The sequence below is a fragment of the Pinus tabuliformis genome, chromosome 8 (genome assembly GCF_031772625.1).
Source record: "Pinus tabuliformis cultivar Carrire ecotype Pingquan chromosome 8, CPIR1, whole genome shotgun sequence".
NCBI classification, from domain to species: Eukaryota; Viridiplantae; Streptophyta; class Pinopsida; order Pinales; family Pinaceae; genus Pinus; species Pinus tabuliformis.
The window spans coordinates 854,676,459-854,696,486 of NC_142294.1; the positions used below are offsets into that span (position 1 = coordinate 854,676,459).

Genomic DNA, 20,028 nt, shown 5'->3' on the forward strand with positions numbered 1-20,028 from the left:
TCATAGATCCAAAATACAAATATCTTCAATCTTGACCCTCGACCACCTCCGATGCACTTAGGGCTGTTTCTCATTCGAATTTCAAATTCTCTTACTGATTTGCATCATTATCAATTTCTCATCTTAACTTTTATATGATATTTTTTTGTCAAAATCATGAAATTTATTTTGTCACGCACATTTACTTAGTGTCTTTTATCTGTGATAAGTTGCAGTTGAATTCATTTTCCAACAAAAATCAATATTCTAATTAAAATCCTGCATTGCAGTTTCATTTCGATGCACAGAGTAAAATAAAATAAGATTATGTGATAGAGAAGCTTCGAAAGAAAATCAATACCAAATGTTTACCAAACGAATGTAAAATGATAAAACCTATGGTTTGGACGTAGTGAAGCTAAACATCAGCTACTCATAATTGCAATTTCTAGCCTAAATATTAGGTAGAGCCTTCACTCTGGAAAGTACTAAATGAATATTTTAAGCATTGTAAGCCAAGTAAGAACATTTTATAACCTATGCCTGTACAAAATAACAAAATCCCAGCTAAGAATCTTACCGATGAAGAAAACCCAAAGAAGATTTTGCCGCATCGAAGGCAAATGAGGTCCGCGCACAATCACCCATGAACAGGAATCCATGTTAATAGACGAATATGCACTGTGATACTCCAGTAACAGCAGGAATAGACGTTCAGTGGCAAGAAAGGGCTGAAATTGATGCACTGCAAGATAAGATGCCCAGAGTAGAAATTCAGCGTTGCTTCGGCACTGACAAGCTTACAAATTCCTAGAGAAAGCACAGTTGTGGCGTTTGAAAATGCCGCCAGTAAATCATTAAATGAACAAAAACCTAGAGACCAATTCTTTAACCTCCAAAGCCATATAGGGTTCGGCTTTGCCTTTTCAAGGCGTAGAAAACATCCATCGTGGTTCTTTCTCCTAGCGTGCTCTGTGTAAGTAACTGCATCCCTAATGACGTTCTCAAGAAAAACTTCAACGCACCTCTCGTTTCTTCATATATGAGGTTGTTGATACACTTGACACCACCTGTAATGCCCTAGCAAGTTGGGCAGGGCATGCACGACATTTCTGCACGAAGGTGACTCGACCCGCGGGCGAGCCGGGCAGGGCGAGCCGGGCATGGTGACCCGGCGGGCGGGTGAGCAAGGTTGCGGTTGGGTGGAACGGCGAGTCGGGCGACGAGCTAGGAGAGGGCGCGCCCACCCAGCGGGCAGACAGACACGGAGATGTGGTGAACGGGCGGGCGACCGGGGTGGGCGACCCGAGGGCGACCCGTGCACGACGGGCGGGCGCCCCTGGCACACGACCCGTGCACGACATGAACAAGTTGCGGGTCTGGGCAGGCAGAAACGGGAGCAGGCAGAGCTACAGGCGGGCGAGATGGACCGCGGGCGAACTGCACCCGGGTGAGGCTACCCGGACCGGCGAAAGCGGTTAAGGCTCGGGTGAGCGAACCGGCGAGTCGACCCGAGGGCGACCCGCACCAAACGGGCGAGTGACCCAAGGGCGACTCACACCCGGACACGGACGAGTTGGACGTGGGCGAGCTGAACGCAACATGGACGAGCGGACACGGACGAGCGGACATGGGCGAACGGACGTGCGAGCTGGGCGTGAACGCAAGCATGGGCGAGCGGACACGGACGAGCTGGGCGTGAACAGTACACGGGCAAGCTGAACGTGGACGGGCAGCGGTTGGGCGTGTGGTCGTAGGCAAACGGAGGGCGGCCGGGCGGGCGCTCCTCTATACAGCGACAAGGCACGACAACAAACGGTGCAGTGCGAACAGTCATGCGGACGAAGGGAACAGCAAGGCGGCGTTCGAAGGCACTATGGATTATAACGTGAGGGAATACAATGGAGCTACGAAAGTTTATAAGGGGGCGAGGTCGGCCTTGCCTTGGGCAAGGGCCGACCCGCCCACAAAACAAGAAGGGGCTTCAAAACGTATTTCCTTGGGGTCGGCTTATGAGATAGCGCCCCTCAACGAAAGGATGAGATGACTATAAGAAGGAGACTCATTCGAATGAGAAGAGGCAAGCAAGTCTTGAAGTCTTCGATCTCCTACATTCGCACAAGGTAAAGGCACAGGTTATGCGCACATCTCTTGCATAGCAAGAGAAGGTGTGAGCTTTACCGAAGTTGTTAGTGTGGGCAGTGCGAGCATTGCGCGATACTCTGCGGGCCGGTTGGTACAGTTTGGCACGGTGGTTCGGTGTGGGCGCAGGCCGAGTTGGCTGTGGCTCGACACACAGTAATACTGTTGTGCGCAGATCGTATTGGCAGCGGGTTTGGGAGAAGTGGGTAGTGCGTTCAGGGCGCGGGCCGAGTTAGGGAACGGTGACCCGGGTGGGCACGTTCCGACATAGGCACGGGCGCGTGTTGTAAGGGCGTTGGCCCATTTTCTGTAACTGGTTAAGGGTGGCCGTGAGCAAGTCCGACACACGAATTGTAACACTTGGTATTTAGTTAAGTACGGCCGTGAATCAGTCCGGCGCATGATTGTAACATCTGATATTTGGTTAAGTGCGGCCGTGGTTAAGCCCGGCGCACTGTTTGTGTAAATTGAAAGCAGTTCATAATAAAACGGTTGGGCGAACTCTTTGGGAGTTTCCCCTCCCATATTACATTGGTGTGATTGTGATTATTATTGCAGTTTATTTATGTGGTTGTTATCGGTTATGAATATTGGTGAATGTTATAACTGTTGATGAATGTTTAATGCACTTTAAGAAATAAAGTTAAGTGTTTTATGGTTAAGGCGTAGTCCATAAACATGCATTCGGTCAAGAGTGGGCGTTCGGTGGTGCCGCGCTCCGCCCAATAAGAAAAAAAAAGATTGGGGGCGTGACAGGTGGTATCAGAGCTCGGTCAGCGAGCTGGTGTTGAAACATTTTTAACTTGGACAGGGTTGTCTCGGTTGGAAATTGAAGGTGAATCTGCTTACAGGTGACTTGGAGAAGCAGTGAATGGTCGGGACAAGATCACAAAAGAAGATGGCCGCTGATTCTCAAGCTGGGTCCAGTCACACAATGAAGGAACCCGCAAAGGATCCTCATCATGAATTCATGGATAAGGTAATCGAAAGGATGGAAACCTTGGAGTCTACCTGGAGTCAAGATGTGAGCTCGCTTATTAAGGAGCGAGAAGCTATCCTGAAACTCAGGGAAGAGCTGGTGGAACTTCGTACACAACATGAGGAACTCAAGAGGCAATATGAGTTCACGGAATTCCTGTGTACCCAGTTGGAAGGAAGAGTCAAAGAAGTTGAGGAATCAAGAGACCAAGGTCTCGCAGAAATTACAAACTTGAAAGGGACTCTTGACAAGGTATGTAAGAGTCTTGAACAGGCTAATGATGAGATTGCGATATTGAAGAGAGCCATGAAGTACAACTCAGGTGGAGGAGTACCTCATGTAAAGGTCAAGGAGCCGGAGTCCTATGACGGTACAAGGAGTGCGAAGACACTCGGTAACTTCTTATGGGACATGGAGCAGTACCTAGAACGGTTGAGTCTACCCGATGGTGAGACACAAGTTAAGGTGGCCGCTCAGTTTCTAACAAACGATGCCAAGATGTGGTGGCGAAGGAGGGTGGATCAGATCATCAATGGTAATGCTGAAGAGATCACTTCATGGTGCGATATGAAGAAAGCCTTGCAGACCCACTTCAGTCCTCAAGACGAAACTTGGGAAGCAAGGACAAAAATCAAGTTCATCAAGCAAACCGGAAGCTTGCAGGCATATCAGCGAGAGTTTTCAAGTGCAGCTCTAGAACTTCCAGATATGGCAGAGAAGGACAAGGTGTTCAATTTTATTATTGGATTGAAACCTTGGGCCCGCAACGAAGTGAAGAGACAGAAGATTAGAACACTTGAAGAAGCCTTTGCTGCCGTCGACAAGCTGGTGGACCATTATGATGAGACTTCTAGTGAGAAAAAGAAGTCCGACAAACCGAAAGAGAAGAAGAAGGAGGACTCTCCGAAATCAGAGGATGGTGCAAAGTTCAAGAAGCCTTTGAAGTGTTGGTTATGTGAAGGACCACACACGGTAAAGAATTTCCCATCTAAACCGAAGATAGCTACTGTTGCACAACCTGTTGAGGAGGATGACAACGCTTCCGTAGGAATGATGCAGATACTTGGTGCAGCTGCTACTACGGAGGTGGCTTCTAGAAGAGATCCAGAAAGGAACAGGTTGGAATATGTCCAGATGAAGATAGGTGGAGCCGATGTACTCACTATGGTTGATAGTGGGGCTTCACACAATTTCATGAGTGAAGACACAGCAAGGAGACTTGGGCTGAAGTTTGTGCCTGCAAAGGCACAAATGAAGACAGTGAACTCTCCCCCAATGGCGATCCTTGGTATGGCCGAGAAGGTAGACACCACACTTGGTGCATGGACCGGGAAGGTAGACTTCACCATAGTGCGGATTGACGATTATGAGGCAGTACTGGGGATGGAATTTATGAAGCAGTATGAAGCCATGGTTGTACCTCATTTGAGAAAGCTCTTTATTTACGATGGAAGGGAAGATGTGCCCATTGGTGTTCCAACCATTGGGGTAACCAAACCTGATCGTAAGTTGGGAGGCATGCAAATGGAGGACCAGGTGAAAGTGGACAAGAGGTTGACCACGATGGAGGCAAAGATTGCAGAACAATCTGTAATCATCCGTACACTTTCAGATAGTATCTCGGACTTATCGAGGAGGCTAGAGTTAGTGGAAGAAGAGGACGATGATGAGGAGCTGTATGTAAGGCCGAATATCCAGGGGGAAGATCGGGAAGCATACCTACAAAGAATGGAAGTTGAAGATCCTGACAGATGGATCGAATTGATTAGTAAAGGAGAGCCTTCAAGCTCTCCTCACACATCTTCTTAGAGAACAAAGAAGATGGGCTCATTGTTGGCTGCTCAAGGCAATGAGCCCTCACTTGGTGATTGAGCAGGTATGTGGTCATGCAGCAGAAAATGGGGGTTCCCATAGACCTGGGCATGGGACCGTGAGAGGTTGACACTTGGTTATGTGCATGGGCACATGGAGCAGACTTGGTGGAGGCAGACTCTATATGGGTTGATGGTTACCTTGTATGAGGGAGCCTACATCATAGTAGATATCAGCCATGGCGGTGGTTGATGTGTTGTCGGGACGACAACGTCTTCGGGTGGAGGAGAGTGTAACGCCCTAGCAAGTTGGGCAGGGCGTGCACGACATTTCTGCACGAAGGTGACTTGACCCGCGGGCGAGCCGGGCAGGGCGACCCGGGCATGGTGACCCGGCGGGTGGGTGAGCAAGGTTGCGGTTGGGTGGAACGGCGAGTCGGGCGACGAGCTGGGCGAGGGCGCGCCCACCCAGCGGGCAGACAGACACGGAGATGTGGTGAACGGGCGGGCGACCCGGGTGGGCGACCCGAGGGCGACCCGTGCACGACGGGCGGGCGCCCCGGGCGCACGACCCGTGCACGACATGAACAGGTTGCGGGTCTGGGCAGGCAGAAACGGGAGCAGACAGAGCTGCAGGCGGGCGAGATGGACCGCGGGCGAACTGCACCCGGGTGAGGCTACCCGGACCGGCGAAAGCGGTTAAGGCTCGGGTGAGCGAACCGGCGAGTCGACCCGAGGGCGACCCGCACCAAACGGGCGGGCGACCCAAGGGCGACTCACACCCGGACACGGACGAGTTGGACGTGGGCGAGCTGAACGCAGCATGGACAAGCGGACACGGACGAGTGACATGGGCGAACGGACGCGCGAGCTGGGCGTGAACGCAAGCATGGGCGAGCGGACACGGACGAGCTGGGCGTGAACAGTACACGGGCGAGCTGAACGTGGACGGGCAACGGTTGGGCGTGTGGTCGTAGGCGAACGGAGGGCGGCCGGGCGGGCGCTCCTCTATACAGTGACAAGGCACGACAACAAACGGTGCAGTGCGAACAGTCATGCGGACGAAGGGATCAGCGAGGCGGCGTTCGAAGGCACTATGAATCATAACGTGAGGGAATACAATGGAGCTACGAAAGTTTATAAGGCGGTGAGGTCGGCCTTGCCTTGGGCAAGGGCCAACCTGCCCACAAAACAAGAAGGGGCTTCGAAACGTATTTCCTTGGGGTCAGCTTATGAGATAGCGCCCCTCAACGAAAGGATGAGATGACTATAAGAAGGAGACTCATTCGAATGAGAAGAGGCAAGCAAGTCTTGAAGTCTTCGATCTCCTACATTCGCACAAGGTAAAGGCACAGGTTATGCGCACATCTCTTGCATAGCAAGAGAAGGTGCGAGCTTTACCGAAGTTGTTAGTGTGGGCAGTGCGAGCATTGCGCGATATTCTGCGGGCCGGTTGGTACAGTTTGGCACGGTGGTTCGGTGTGGGCGCAGGCCGAGTTGGCTGCGGCTCGACACACAGTAATACAGTTGTGCGCAGATCGTATTGGCAGCGGGTTTGGGAGTAGCGGGTAGTGCGTTCAGGGCGCGGGCCGAGTTGGGGAACGGTGACCCGGGTGGGCACGTTCCGCCATAGGCACGGGCGCGTGTTGTAAGGGCGTTGGCCCATTTTCTGTAACTGGTTAAGTGTGGCCGTGAGCAAGTCCGGCACACGAATTGTAACACTTGGTATTTGGTTAAGTGCGGCCGTGAATCAGTCCGGCGCACGATTGTAACATCTGATATTTGGTTAAGTGCGGCCGTGGTTAAGCCCGACGCACTGTTTGTATAAATTGAAAGCAGTTCATAATAAAACGGTTGGGCGAACTCTTTGGGAGTTGCCCCTCCCATATTACATTGGTGTGATTGTGATTATTATTGCAGTTTATTTATGTGGTTGTTATCGGTTATGAATATTGGTGAATGTTATAACTGTTGATGAATGTTTAATGCACTTTAAGAAATAAAGTTAAGTGTTTTATGGTTAAGGCGTAGTCCATAAACGTGCATTCGGTCAAGAGTGGGCGTTCGGTGGTGCCGCGCTCCGCCCAATAAGAAAAAAAAAGATTGGGGGCGTGACACCACCTCTCCTGGCAAGAGGCATAATGGTGGGTGGGCTTCGTAATTCCCTGAATGGTATCGTGCAATACCTTTGCGTGCCTCTTTTCACTTCCTTTTCCCAAATCCTGGCCTCCATTTCCACGGCCGGACATCTTGCGCCTTTCAACCTCAATTTGCAATCACTCTGCTCGTTAGCCGTGTAAAGCAATCTTTTCCCAAGCCCTTTCTGAGGAACTACTCAGAGAAACAAACGACAAGGGTTTCACAAGTACTAGAATCCTAACATTAAGAAGAGGTGTCGTAATGGAGCAGTGAAGAGTTGCCTGCCGTAAAGCTTAGTTTAGATAAACAAGAAGGAGAATGACCCATTTCTGTTTAATGGAGTTGCAGAGCCTCACCGAAGGAAGGTGAGGAGGAGAATGAACCTGGGAAGAACACACTAATTGAGGATTAGTTACCTCAACTATCCTACAATGTTTTTCCACCGTTGATCACAATCCTATTTTGGGTGAATGGTTCATATATCGACACGTTAACCCTTCCGTAGAGAGGCCACATGGCCGTGTTTGGGACAATGATATCTCTCAAAAGATCGACAGGTAGAATATTGTCATGTTAAAAGAGTTGTGGAATAGCAACAAAATATGTAAACATATGAAAACTTAATATAACCTTTGAGAACCAAAAAATATTTCCATATCGCTGAAGATTTAACCCCAGTATTATGGGCGATAACACTTCCGCATAATATAAAGTGTTTTATGAACTTATATATAGGTATATGCTTGACATGCCATAACAATGAACTATCCAGGAAGTAGGACGAACGAGTGTTAATACAAGTTTCGTATAGAATGGGAATGTAATAACGATTAGTTATATGCAAAATAATTAGATAACTTATATAAATGACTGTGGTGCTAGAGTTAAAAGAAAAAAAAAATTAGTTAGTAGTGGTTCAGTTGCTGATTTTTCTCGTATGAGGGGAGGACTGAACTTTTGAGAAATTTGTTCAAATATTCTTTGTATTTTTTAAACCATTTTATGTATATTTTGATTCATTAACGAACAATAAGTATATAATTTATTTATTTTTAAATAAAATATCATGTAAATCATTTTAAAAATTTCTTGATATCATTCTTACAATAACACTTATTTATAAATAATTGTAATCCTTAAAAGTAATTTATTATAAATAATCATAACTATTTAATTCCCTTAATTCCCCATACTCATTATTAAATGGTTATTGTAGTAATTAGGTATAAATATAGTTATTCTTAATGATAGAATGGTAATGATAGAATGATAAGCATGTAAAAATACCATAAAAATTAACATTTTTGGTGTTGTAATATATAGATATGTAACAAATAAAGGTGAAATATTAATTTTCTCAATAAAATAGTAATAAAGTATTTCAATTGTTTAAAAAAATAATTAGAGCAGTTATATAAATTAAATGGCTAATAAAATATGATAAGAATTAATTTATGATAAGTATCAAAACACATACTTTATGATACATCTCATATTGCAAAGATTTCAAAAATCATAAATTTTAATTATATTATAATTTATTTATTTATTTATTATTATTATTAAGAAGAATAAGTAATATATGAGTTAAACATATATACATTTTGAAAAATTAACATTTTAATTAATGAACTTTATTAAAAAGGTGGAAAGGGTAAAATATTCATAACTATTTTTGAGATAAGTCTAAACCTTTGATTTATGACTATTATTAAAAATATTCTAGAATATTTAATGGAGGTTAAATTCATACCATCCACCTAATATCTATTGAATATTAAATTAAAATTGTGAAAACTCTATTACAAAATCTGCATGCCTATGTGCCAAGTTGGTGTAATTTGGGTAGTAGGGATCAGTCACTATTGTCCTCCCCATCAAGGTTCCGGTCCCACCAATATTGACATGCTCACTCCTTGGGATCCATTTCTACATAAAAGATAATCCACTTGCCTAGACATTGGAGAGTTTTCTGCGGATGTAACTAGTGTCGATCTTTGATAGAGTGAACCATAAAAAGAAAATAGGCAGGCCTATGTAGATAAGTTTACAAAATAAAAGAAGAAAGATGTGCAAGAATACTGGTGTATGTTATGAATAAAAAGATTTTATTATTATTACATAACAATTTCATAGAAGTGGACTAAGATAAATTTCACATTGAACCTATGAAGTATAGATTAGTTTATTTATATGGGTTTTAGTTTTCGTCAGGTCATAGACTCAAATCTTCGGGGGAGGGTTTTAGGGTGGAAAACATCTATGGGAGATAAAAATCATACTATTGTATCCAGGCTTGACCAAGTCTTTCCCAATGCTAGTGATATCATCCTAAAGGTGGAAAATTATTTTTTTTGTCCAACAATAGGGCTGACATTAGCCTAGGCTCAACCTAACTAAACAAAAAAAGGGATCAATTTTGTAATTTATGATGCATTTTTTGAACATGAAAATGAAACATGACCCTTGAGGAACATCAAAATTGATGGTAGAAATTCAACCAAAATAGCAGTGAAATTACACATAAGTTTACTGAGATGAATATCATAGTGAATGAACATCACAACGACACATAACCATTGAGAACATTAGAAAATGATGAGAAATTCTGTTGACACCTAATCTTCATGATTGGGGAATTTGTAAAATAAATAAATCAGGAATGTGAACAGTCATCGGAAAATGAATTGAGCAATCACTCCTAATGTATAAAACAATAACATACCTATGGAATAAACACCAATCAGTTTTTCTGCCCTGGGAGAGTTACTGCCTGGCCTGACATGGTATCAAAGCTAGCTCCTTTCTTTAGCTCTTGTGCCTTGTAACTCCCTTGTCTGACTGAATACCTGCGCTCTACTCCATATTCCATTACCTACGCCCTGCTCCAAACAGTACGCTGCCCATATATTCGTTGGTGTCAGTTGCCTGACATTTTCTCTCAATAAACCGCCCTCCAACCATTACGCTTGGTAAATATCACTAGCTGGCCTCTCTTCATACGCTGCTACTCTTTCCACGCTGATCACCAAACCAAAAAAAAACCTATCCTACTACTATTCCCATAACTGTCACCACACTGTTGTATCAGCGCTCCATTGCCAGACCTGTTGCATGCCAGCCAACCTCCCTTTCGGATGTTGTCGGCTTTAGCTAGCATGCCCACAGAGATTTGCACCCATTCAGGCACATTATGATGAGAAGACACAGGGAAACCTGCTAAGAGCCTAAGCAGCATTGAAAATGCCAATTCTGAATTTATGATGGTGGTTTTGCCTTCAATGACTGAACTGAATTGACAGAGATTATTCAATAGGTTTGATTCATCCAGATCAGTGAGTATTGAGATAAAGGCGAAGGGAAGGTTGTCGTTGTTGGTGTCCACGCTCAATCTTTGTATGAAATCCTTGAAGACTCATGCTTTTCACAGAGCAGGTTCATGGAACCAGTGCGTATCATGATCGCATCAATATAAAGGCCGAGACTCATTTGTACCTCCGCATATTGTGGGAACGCCATTGTTGTGTGGCTAAACGAGATAAGGCGCATCCAAAGAGTCCGAGCTTCCGAAGGAAGAAGCACTGCCACTGCACAATATTAAGAGATCACGCACCACTGCTCCTCAGAGAAATCATCACGCCTGCGTGATTCATTGTTTGGTAATGTAATATGTAATATTTTGTAATGGTCATATATTACATGTGAAATGTAATGGGCATATATTACATTTAAAGGGTTGAAGTGATATGTAATACGTAATATTTGAAATGCTGGATGCTTTTTATATCAAACATTGGAGGGATTTGAAGAAAATAAATATGGAGAAAATATGCTGCATAAAGTTTTAGCTTGAAGTATTGACGTACATATTGGTATATGAGGAAGAGATTTGAAATCTTTTTAGAATTCCCTTTTGAGTACAATTTCACTGTATATCAGCAGAAGTATTTTTTTTTTACAGAATGCATTCAATCATCTCTATGGTAGGAATAGTTATCACTAGCAAGGAGAACTATCATGAATGGTCCGGGATGATAAAACACACCCTCATCTTCAATGAGTTATGGAAGGGAGTGTGTGTCGAAGAAGGAGACAATGACCCAGTACAGCCTACATCAGACAAAGAGCTCGTCATTTGGGATAACAAGAACAACAAAGCATATGCATTAATCGCAGCATCTGTAAATGAAGAAGTAAGTCGCCATATTTCATCATATTCAACTACCTTTGAAGCTTTACAAAAGCTCAAAGAACTCTATGACTCACATTCTTCAATTGAAGTTGTTCAGCTCATGACTAAACTCTTCACTCTTGAACTGAAAAATAATGATCCTCTTGCTCTTGAATCTGAAGTAAAATCCATAACGCATGATATCAAATCCACTAAGGTTGAGCTGGATATCCATCTTATTGCTTTTCTCAAGGCACTCTATCCTACCTACTCCAATTATCTTGAGTCTTTACAAGCAAATGGAAATCTTAAAGATATAACCTTTGACTCTGTTGTGAAAAAGTTTGTTGAAAGAGAGAAGGCCTTTGGAAAGAAGACAGTCCCTGAATCTTCTGAAGAGACTGTGTGTCTTTCTCATAAAGAAAAGCATCCTTCTCAAGATTCTACAAGAGGAAGAGGTGGTCGAAGAGGAAGAGGAATATACTTCAGAGGCAGGGGGGGCAGACATTCTCAAGGAGAAAAAGTAGATCTGCATTGCATTCGCTACAAACGAAATGGATCACATGATGCTTCTACATGCAAGCTACCATGGGACAAAATTGAGCAGAAAAGAAACCAGCAGAAAGGTAAAACTGATGATACAGACAAAGGTAAAACACCTGAATCTGCTCACTATATTGAGGCACAATGTAACATTGGAGTAAATGAAGATTTGTTTAATTCTTCACTTTCTTCTTCGAAAAATGATTGGTTGCTTGATTCAGGAGCAACCTGTCATATGACTCATAGGAAAGATTTTTTTGAAGATTTTACTAACAATGTTGATGGAGCAGTATACTTTGCAGATCAGTCAAAAATCAAGCCATCAGGCCTTGGCACAATCAGGCTTAAACTGTCTGGCCTTCCAGACTTTCTTCTGGATCATGTTCTATATCTCCCACAGCTCAAGAGAAAATTGTTGTCCTTGGTCCACATCCGCCAGCAAGGTCACTCCATTCATATGTTTGATGGCAAGCTTGAGGTAAGAAAAGCATTTGACCACTCACTTGTCATAAGGGGAATAGAAGAAGAAATACTTCTCAAACTGCAAGGAACCTCTGCTCGTGCACAACATTTCTCATATATTTCTCATCATGAAGAAGGTACACTTCCACCAAGTTTATTATGGCATGCTAGACTTGGACATTTAAACTATGACAGTCTCCGCTTATTGAAGAAAAACGGTGTTGCTGGTTTGCCTACAATTCCTAGGAAACATAAGCAATGTGATGCTTACATTCTAGGAAAGCATAGCAAACAGTCTTTTCATGATTCGCATTCAAGAGCACATACAAAGCTTTAACTCATTCATTCAGTTTTATGTGGTCCAATGCCTGTTCCTTCTGCAAATGGAAATAAATATATCATGAAATTTATTGATGATTACACCAGAATGTGTTGGGTTTATTTATTGAAGAACAAATATGATGCTTTTCAAACATTCAAGAATTTTCATAAATGGATTGAAAATGATGCACAATCTCATATTGGGTCTATTCGCACTGATAATGGAAAAGAATATACATTAAATGAATTTGAAAACTATCTTCGCCAACATGGGATCAAACATCAAACAACTGTGCCTTATAATCCCCAACAAAATGGTGTAGCTGAAAGAATGAATAGAACAATCTTGAATATGGTACGATCCATGCTTTTCTTCAAAAATGTAAAGGTAATGTTTTGGGCTGATGCTGTTCTATGTGCTGCATATATAAAGAATAGATGTCCATCTAATGGTATAAGAAATAAGACTCCTTATGAATTGTGGTATGGACATGTTACTTCGGTAAAACATCTAAGGATCTTTGGTTCCACCTGTTATGCTTTGATACGAAAGGTACATAGAAACAAACTTGGTGCAGAAGGTGTAAGTGTATCTTCCTGGGGTATTCAAACACCTCTAAAGCATACCGTCTCTATGATGAAGTAAATAAAAAGTTTGTTGTATCTAGAGATGTAATTTTTCTTGAATCATCCAAATCTGACAATGCTGTTGAGAAATAACTTGATCGCTTGGATAGATTAGCAAAAATGAAATCATCTCAGGAATTTGATAATCAGATTCCACATCTTGAAGGGGGGATTCCTATACTAGATCAACATGTGGAATCTTCTTCTGAAGAACAATCTCCCCTGCATGAAACTCCAACAACGGATGATGCTTTAAATGATGTAATTGATAGAATTGGGAGACTCAATCTTGATTCAGTCCCAACTCAATCAACAGAGCAGCCTGGACCATATCAGAAAGGTCCCCAAAGTGGCTGACAAAGACACTTGAAAGTGTTCATCCTAATGAAATTGGAAAAGCATGAACCAAAAATTGAAACCGATAAAATGGAGGTGATGTAGATGACTCTAATTCACCTGTTGATATGGATGTTACTTATGATTGTGAATTGAACTTGTCTAGAGATTTTGAACCAACTTCCTTCAAAGAAGCTGCTTCTCATGATGAATGGAAAGAAGCGATGAAAAAGGAGTATGATGCCCTCATAATGAATGGCACTTGGAAGCTAGTTGATCCTCCATTTGGAACCAAACCAATTGGCTGCAAGTGGCTTTACAAGAACAAATGCAAAGCTGATGGCTCACTTGAAAAGCACAAAGCTAGGATTCTGGTAGAAGGCTTTGCACAGAAGGAAGGGGTCGATTATGAGGAAACTTTTTCCCCCATAGAAAAATGGGCCACCATCTGGACACTCTTTGTGCTAGCTGCTCAGAACGGTTGGAAAGTCCATCAAATGGATGTAAAAACTGCATTCTTGAATAGAGATCTAAAAGAGAATGTTTTTATGTCCCAGCCTGAAGGATTTGCTATGAAAGGACATGAACATAAAGTATGAAAACTTGTGAAGTCCTTGTATGACCTCAAACAAGCACCGCGAGCCTGATATGAAAAACTAACTGAGCATCTTTTGAAACTCAACTTCAATCATTTTGATCTTGATGATGCAACTTTATTTGCAACAAAGTTGGCCAAGAATCCAAAGTTCCATGATCAAACAAAGCATAATACTAAATATCATCTTATTCGAAATCATGTTGAGGCCAAAACAATCCATCTCCGTCATTGTTCCACAAATTAGCAAATTGCAGACATCTTCACCAAAGCACTTGGAAAGGAAAAGCTTGAACGATTCAAAATGATGCTTGGACTCACCAACATCCCTTCAAATTATGGGGGGAATGTTGACACCTAGTCTTCATGATTGGGGAATTTGTAAAATAAATAAATTAGGAATGTGAAAAGTCATCGGAAGATGAACTGAACAATCAATCCTAATGTATAAAACAATAACATACCTATGGAATAAACACCAATCAGTTTTTCTGCCCTTGGAGAGTTACTACCTGGCCTGACAAATTCACATAATTTGACTAAGATCAATATCACAATGCATCATATTTTTCATGAACATCATAACGAAATATAAGCCTTGAGGAATATCATAAAGTAATAGAATTTCAATGCAAGGAACATAACAATTCCACAAAAGTTATATAAGATTAATATCACAATGCATCATGCTTTTCTAGACCTTGATAATGAAATTGAAGCCTCTAGGAACATCATAAAGTGATATAACCCATGATGAACATTATAATACAACAATACCATTATTGAATGTAAAATTTGACACTAATAAAAATATATAAGCTTCAAAATGCAACATAAAGTTTGGGAACCACAATCAAACATAATACTTATGGAATGTCTCAATGCAACAAATCCCTTAATAGATATTGTAATGTGACCAATATATTTAAGAACACAAAAATTCAATATAGGCTAACCAACATGAATAATGCGATGTAACATAACCATAGTCAATGATGATCAACCACTAAAAACCATATTAATATGGGCAAACATGATCAACCACAATCAATCATGGCCAACCAAGAGCAATTAAAGTCACCCATGGTTATGTTGATATATGCCTTGCGAGAGAAACCAAGCCTTTAATGAGCCTTGGTATTGCAATAAGTATGTTACAACTCCCAAGGCTATTGACATAAATTATCAACTCGGGGTTCATACACACATAACAGGTATCGACATCATATGTGCAGCATACAATGCATTCTTCCTTTGATGTCATGATGTAATGGAGTGCATGTAGTAAAGTCAAATCCTAAACTAATTGCAAAAAATGAAATGCTCGAAATGGAAACCTCAACCTATTGCAAGAAAGAAAGTACAAGGAAAGAATCCTATGCTAAGTGCATAAAGTAAAGATCATGAAGTAAATGTCAACCATTACATTTTAAAGAGTTTAAATCCATTAACAAAGTTCATTGAAGGTGGAAATCAAGAAAATCATAATTGTATTATCCAATCTATAAATATGTCCATTAAACCAAATTGCTGAAATGTTTTGCATGGGTAAAGAGGCGAGTCCTAAGTGGTTTTTAGTATTTCCTAATCATTCATTTAGAGCCTAGGGTTCTTGATTCAACCCTAAGTGATAATAACCAAGCTTCTTGAACGAATATGGGCAAGTAAATGCATGTTAAAAGGCTACTATAGGAAACTACAGGATGCTACAGATTTGCTGCAGGAAGTTATAATTCATCAAATGACCAAGAAAATAAAATCCAAATTGGATGCGAAAATTTTTTTATTTACTAGGATGCCTTAGGTCTCAATTCCAAGTAGAATCACTCAAAAATACATCTGTTAATCCATATAAAAAATAGAAGAAAATTACTATTATGAAAACTAGAAATTTGAGAACTAGTGAGCTAGTAAATCTATTAAATGCCTAACCTAATCAAGTGCAAATTCAATGGGGTAATTTTTGTTATTAACTATAAATTCCTTGTGATATAATTCAAGTGGAAATAACTCAATTGAATCTTGTTAGCCTGCTCTAAAAAATAGCAGAAAATTTATTGTTCTTTGCCACAAAGGAGTCCCAAAAATATAGATTTGGGAATAAGCAAACTAATCCAAGTAGCTCAATGATTACTATGACCTTCCAAAGATCTTCCAAGGATTCAATGATTCTTGTGATCCTACAAGATAACTTACATCAACCATTTAACCCAATCCTATAACAAGAAATCATTAATACTAAATGCAAAAATAGAAAGAAACAAGAACAAGAGATGCATGGGAATAAGAAGTGAAAGGAAGAAATGGAAATGATACAAAATGACGCTAAGGCTCCTGGGATGGCCAAGCCTAAGGAAACTCAGATTCCTAGGAAGGAGATCAAGATCTAGAAGCTTAACATGTCACCAACATTCCTTATTTTCATGAAGACAATTACATCCCTGCAAGAAATGACAATGGAGCTGCAAAAATATGAGTTCCCTCCATAAGAATACTAATAAAACTTTACTACTAGAGGTAAATTCGATTTGGTACTTATAAAAAATTATTAGGAATAATTCCCCACGAACGGAGGAGAATTTTCCCACCAAAATCCCCTGATTACTGGATCTGGTTGCAATACTAGGAATTTGCATCAAATGGCAGAGAACACATTCCTAGATTTTCTCAATCATTGGAGCTCCACAATCTATGCCATAATTCCATAATATATTGGTAATTTATTATTAATATTGATCCTCCTGTAGTAGGGAGAAAGTCCCTAAATTATCTCCTCCTCCAAATCTTCATAATCTACACAATATTCTCATAATATTACACAAAAATAAATAATATTGGGCACAAATAACCGCTGATGTTACAATGTAACATAATCATAGTCAACCATATTCGACCAACATGATTTTCATAATGTAACATAACCATAATTAGCCATAGAGAACCTTGCTAAAATATAGTAATATGGGCATTGTTGATTAACCATAGTCATTCATGGCAAGCCATGGTTAACCTTGTCTGGTATTTTCCATTCCATACGAAGGAAATTTATTTCTATATTACCACTCATGCATATGTGTTTCTACCTTCTCACTCGTATGTGTGTCTCCTTTCTAACTTAAGGAAAAGAGAATTTCCAACAGTTGGTTTTATTTACATGGCTTGAAAGGGGTTCTATATTGTGCGAAAATGCATAAAGTCATTCATTAGAAAGAGGTTGACCTCTATAAATTACATAGAAATGAATGAGACACATTCTCCCAAATGGTAAGTAGGTGTTTATTGATATATGTCATGTGACATAACTTGACACTTCATCTTGACTGTTGCAATAGTGACAAACAATGGGGAACATAAAATTTCGTTATGAAATAGCCATGATGAATATCACAATGCACCTTGACCATTCAAGAAAAACTCAGTGAAACATAACCCTTAAAAAGAATCACAAGGAAATATAACCCCTTATAAATGTTACATGATTATGTAAGAATACCTAAATGTAGAAATTCAATATAACACAAAAAAATGAGGATCGAAATGCAAGATAGTCATTATAAACATAAAAATCCAACATATTTCTTGGGGAATATCTCAATGTGACATAACCCTTGAGATATACATCAGAGCGTCATGAAATTCAATCATAATCCATTGACATATGTCATATCCAATAAAGACATTAGTGAATTCCACAGTTCAACACAAGCCATATTGATAGCACAATACAACATAACAATATGATGAACATTACAATGCGATGCAAAGTAGAACAATTCCCAATGAATTTCATAATGTGATGGACATATCCGAACATCAAATTGTAAAAAACATATCCCAGTGTCACAATGTGACTAACATAACATAATGTTTCAATTTTATGAAATAACCCAATGTCACATACATATATAATAGTTATAAAACATTGCAATGTTAGGAAAGTCAATTGTAAGTAACCATTGTCAACTATTTACATAGTGAATCATGGTTGATTAAAGATATCCATTGTTGACATAATTCAACCATGATAAACATCACTATATAAGAAAAACACTAAGCAATATTATAATCTAACCTAATCCTTGAAGAGAATCACAATATGACATAAGAATTAAGAAATATAATAACTTGACATAAGTCAACTGAGGTAATTGTTACAATGCTACCTAACCAAAGTGAAATATCACAATCTAACATATCCTCTCATGAACATTCTTGTATGACATGGCCTTTTAGAAACATTACAATTCAAAATAAATCCATTAAGACGAATGTTGAATGCAATGTAGCAATTAAGGAACATACAAATGTGACAAAAGACTTGATGAATGTTGTAATATGATGAAAGGAGATTTTTGGGTAAGGCCAATTTTTCCTTTCTTTATAAAATTCGATCCTGAGGCCTATGGGTTATGGCCTACAAACCTATTGGAAGCATTTAAATAACACTTTGGCCTTAAAACTAGGACCATGCACTTATTTGGATTTTTCTTTAAAAATCGGGACCACAACACTTTAATGCTATACAAAGGAAAACACGGGAAAAACCTGACCGAAGACATAAGCTAGACTGCAAATATTATACATCCACAACTATAATTGTTGACAGGTCCGCTCATCGCCCCTTCACATTATTGCATGTTGCTTCACTTTCTCCGATCTTCGTCGTCCATTACTTCTCAGATCTAACGGTAAGCACTAAATCGGCCATCGACATATCTTTGATTGACAGTCCTTAACCTCCCTGAAATCTGATCAATGATCAAATCTTTACCATCAATCTGGTTCCTGATCTGACGATCATTATCTTTCCCGATCGCCAACGCTACTTGACGGTCCTCTGCCATTGATCTACTCTTAGTGGATCAGAAAGTTGTCAGCAATTTCGGGTGGAAAAATAGCATGGAGAATACCCGCCCGATAAGGTGTTTTTCTCTCTCCACCCAAGTGTTATGTGTCACTTGATTAGTGGAATTAGGGGCTTACCCCAAATTACCACTTACCACTTCTACCTCACCTGAAATACTACTCCTGCATATAAATTCTCCGATGCGATATGAATTCCTCTGTCTCCATGATATGATCCTGTCCATTGATCATTTCGATCCAACGACTCCTGTGCATTCTTGTCGCTTCCTTCTTAACTTAATCTCGCTCACCTTCAATGGATTTCTGCGTTAAAACACAGTTCTTCAATAGTTTGTCAAATCATGCATAACTTTTCTTTTGGTATCTTTGGATCGTTATCGATCCTTTCAGTGATCAATGGTTGATCAAACCTACAACATTTGAACACATAGAATATCTATGAACATACACATGTGCACAATTCAACATTGAAACAAATACTTTCCTATTATATATAGAACTATTACAAGCTAAGGCATTTTAGCCTTAGGATGAGTTTTCCTCTCGACTACATTGTATCTATCTTTGTTACACCAATCCTATTATTTGCTCTCTATCCTCTCTGTCTCTATTGAACACGCAAGTTCATCATATATATATATATATATATATATATATATATATATATATATAAGGAAACATTGGATCAGATCACTATAAAGGATTGGATCATATCCTTTCCTCAAATCTCTCAACTAATCGCATACATGGTAGATTACATTTAATTTTGTCTTCTAGAGTCTTATCGCGTCCATTAAACTAGCTCTATTTTAATAGAAATGTATCGTGTTTTTCTTCGATGGTCCACATCTCCTCCTTTATCCACTTTGGATTCCTCATTTGATTAAGAGTTCTGAATGCTCCTGCATCATAATATGAGAGAAGTATTAAGGAAAATAACAATCTCATATAATTTAATGAAGACGAATGTTGTGACGCACCATTACCATCTAAGAATATTACATTAACACCCAACCCCAAGGAATATTTCAATGTGACATAACCTTATTCAATGTAA

General features: G+C 40.4%; 1 long non-coding RNA gene across 1 annotated transcript; it reads right to left on the bottom strand.

Moving 5' to 3' along the window:
- Positions 1 to 608: 608 nt before the first annotated feature.
- On the bottom strand, positions 609 to 7,420 carry LOC149238262 (uncharacterized). Its single transcript, XR_016245355.1, has 2 exons — positions 7,033 to 7,420; positions 609 to 1,049 (listed from the first exon to the last, which is right to left on the bottom strand). It is a non-coding gene; the product is annotated as an uncharacterized LOC149238262 (long non-coding RNA).
- Positions 7,421 to 20,028: the final 12,608 nt, after the last annotated feature.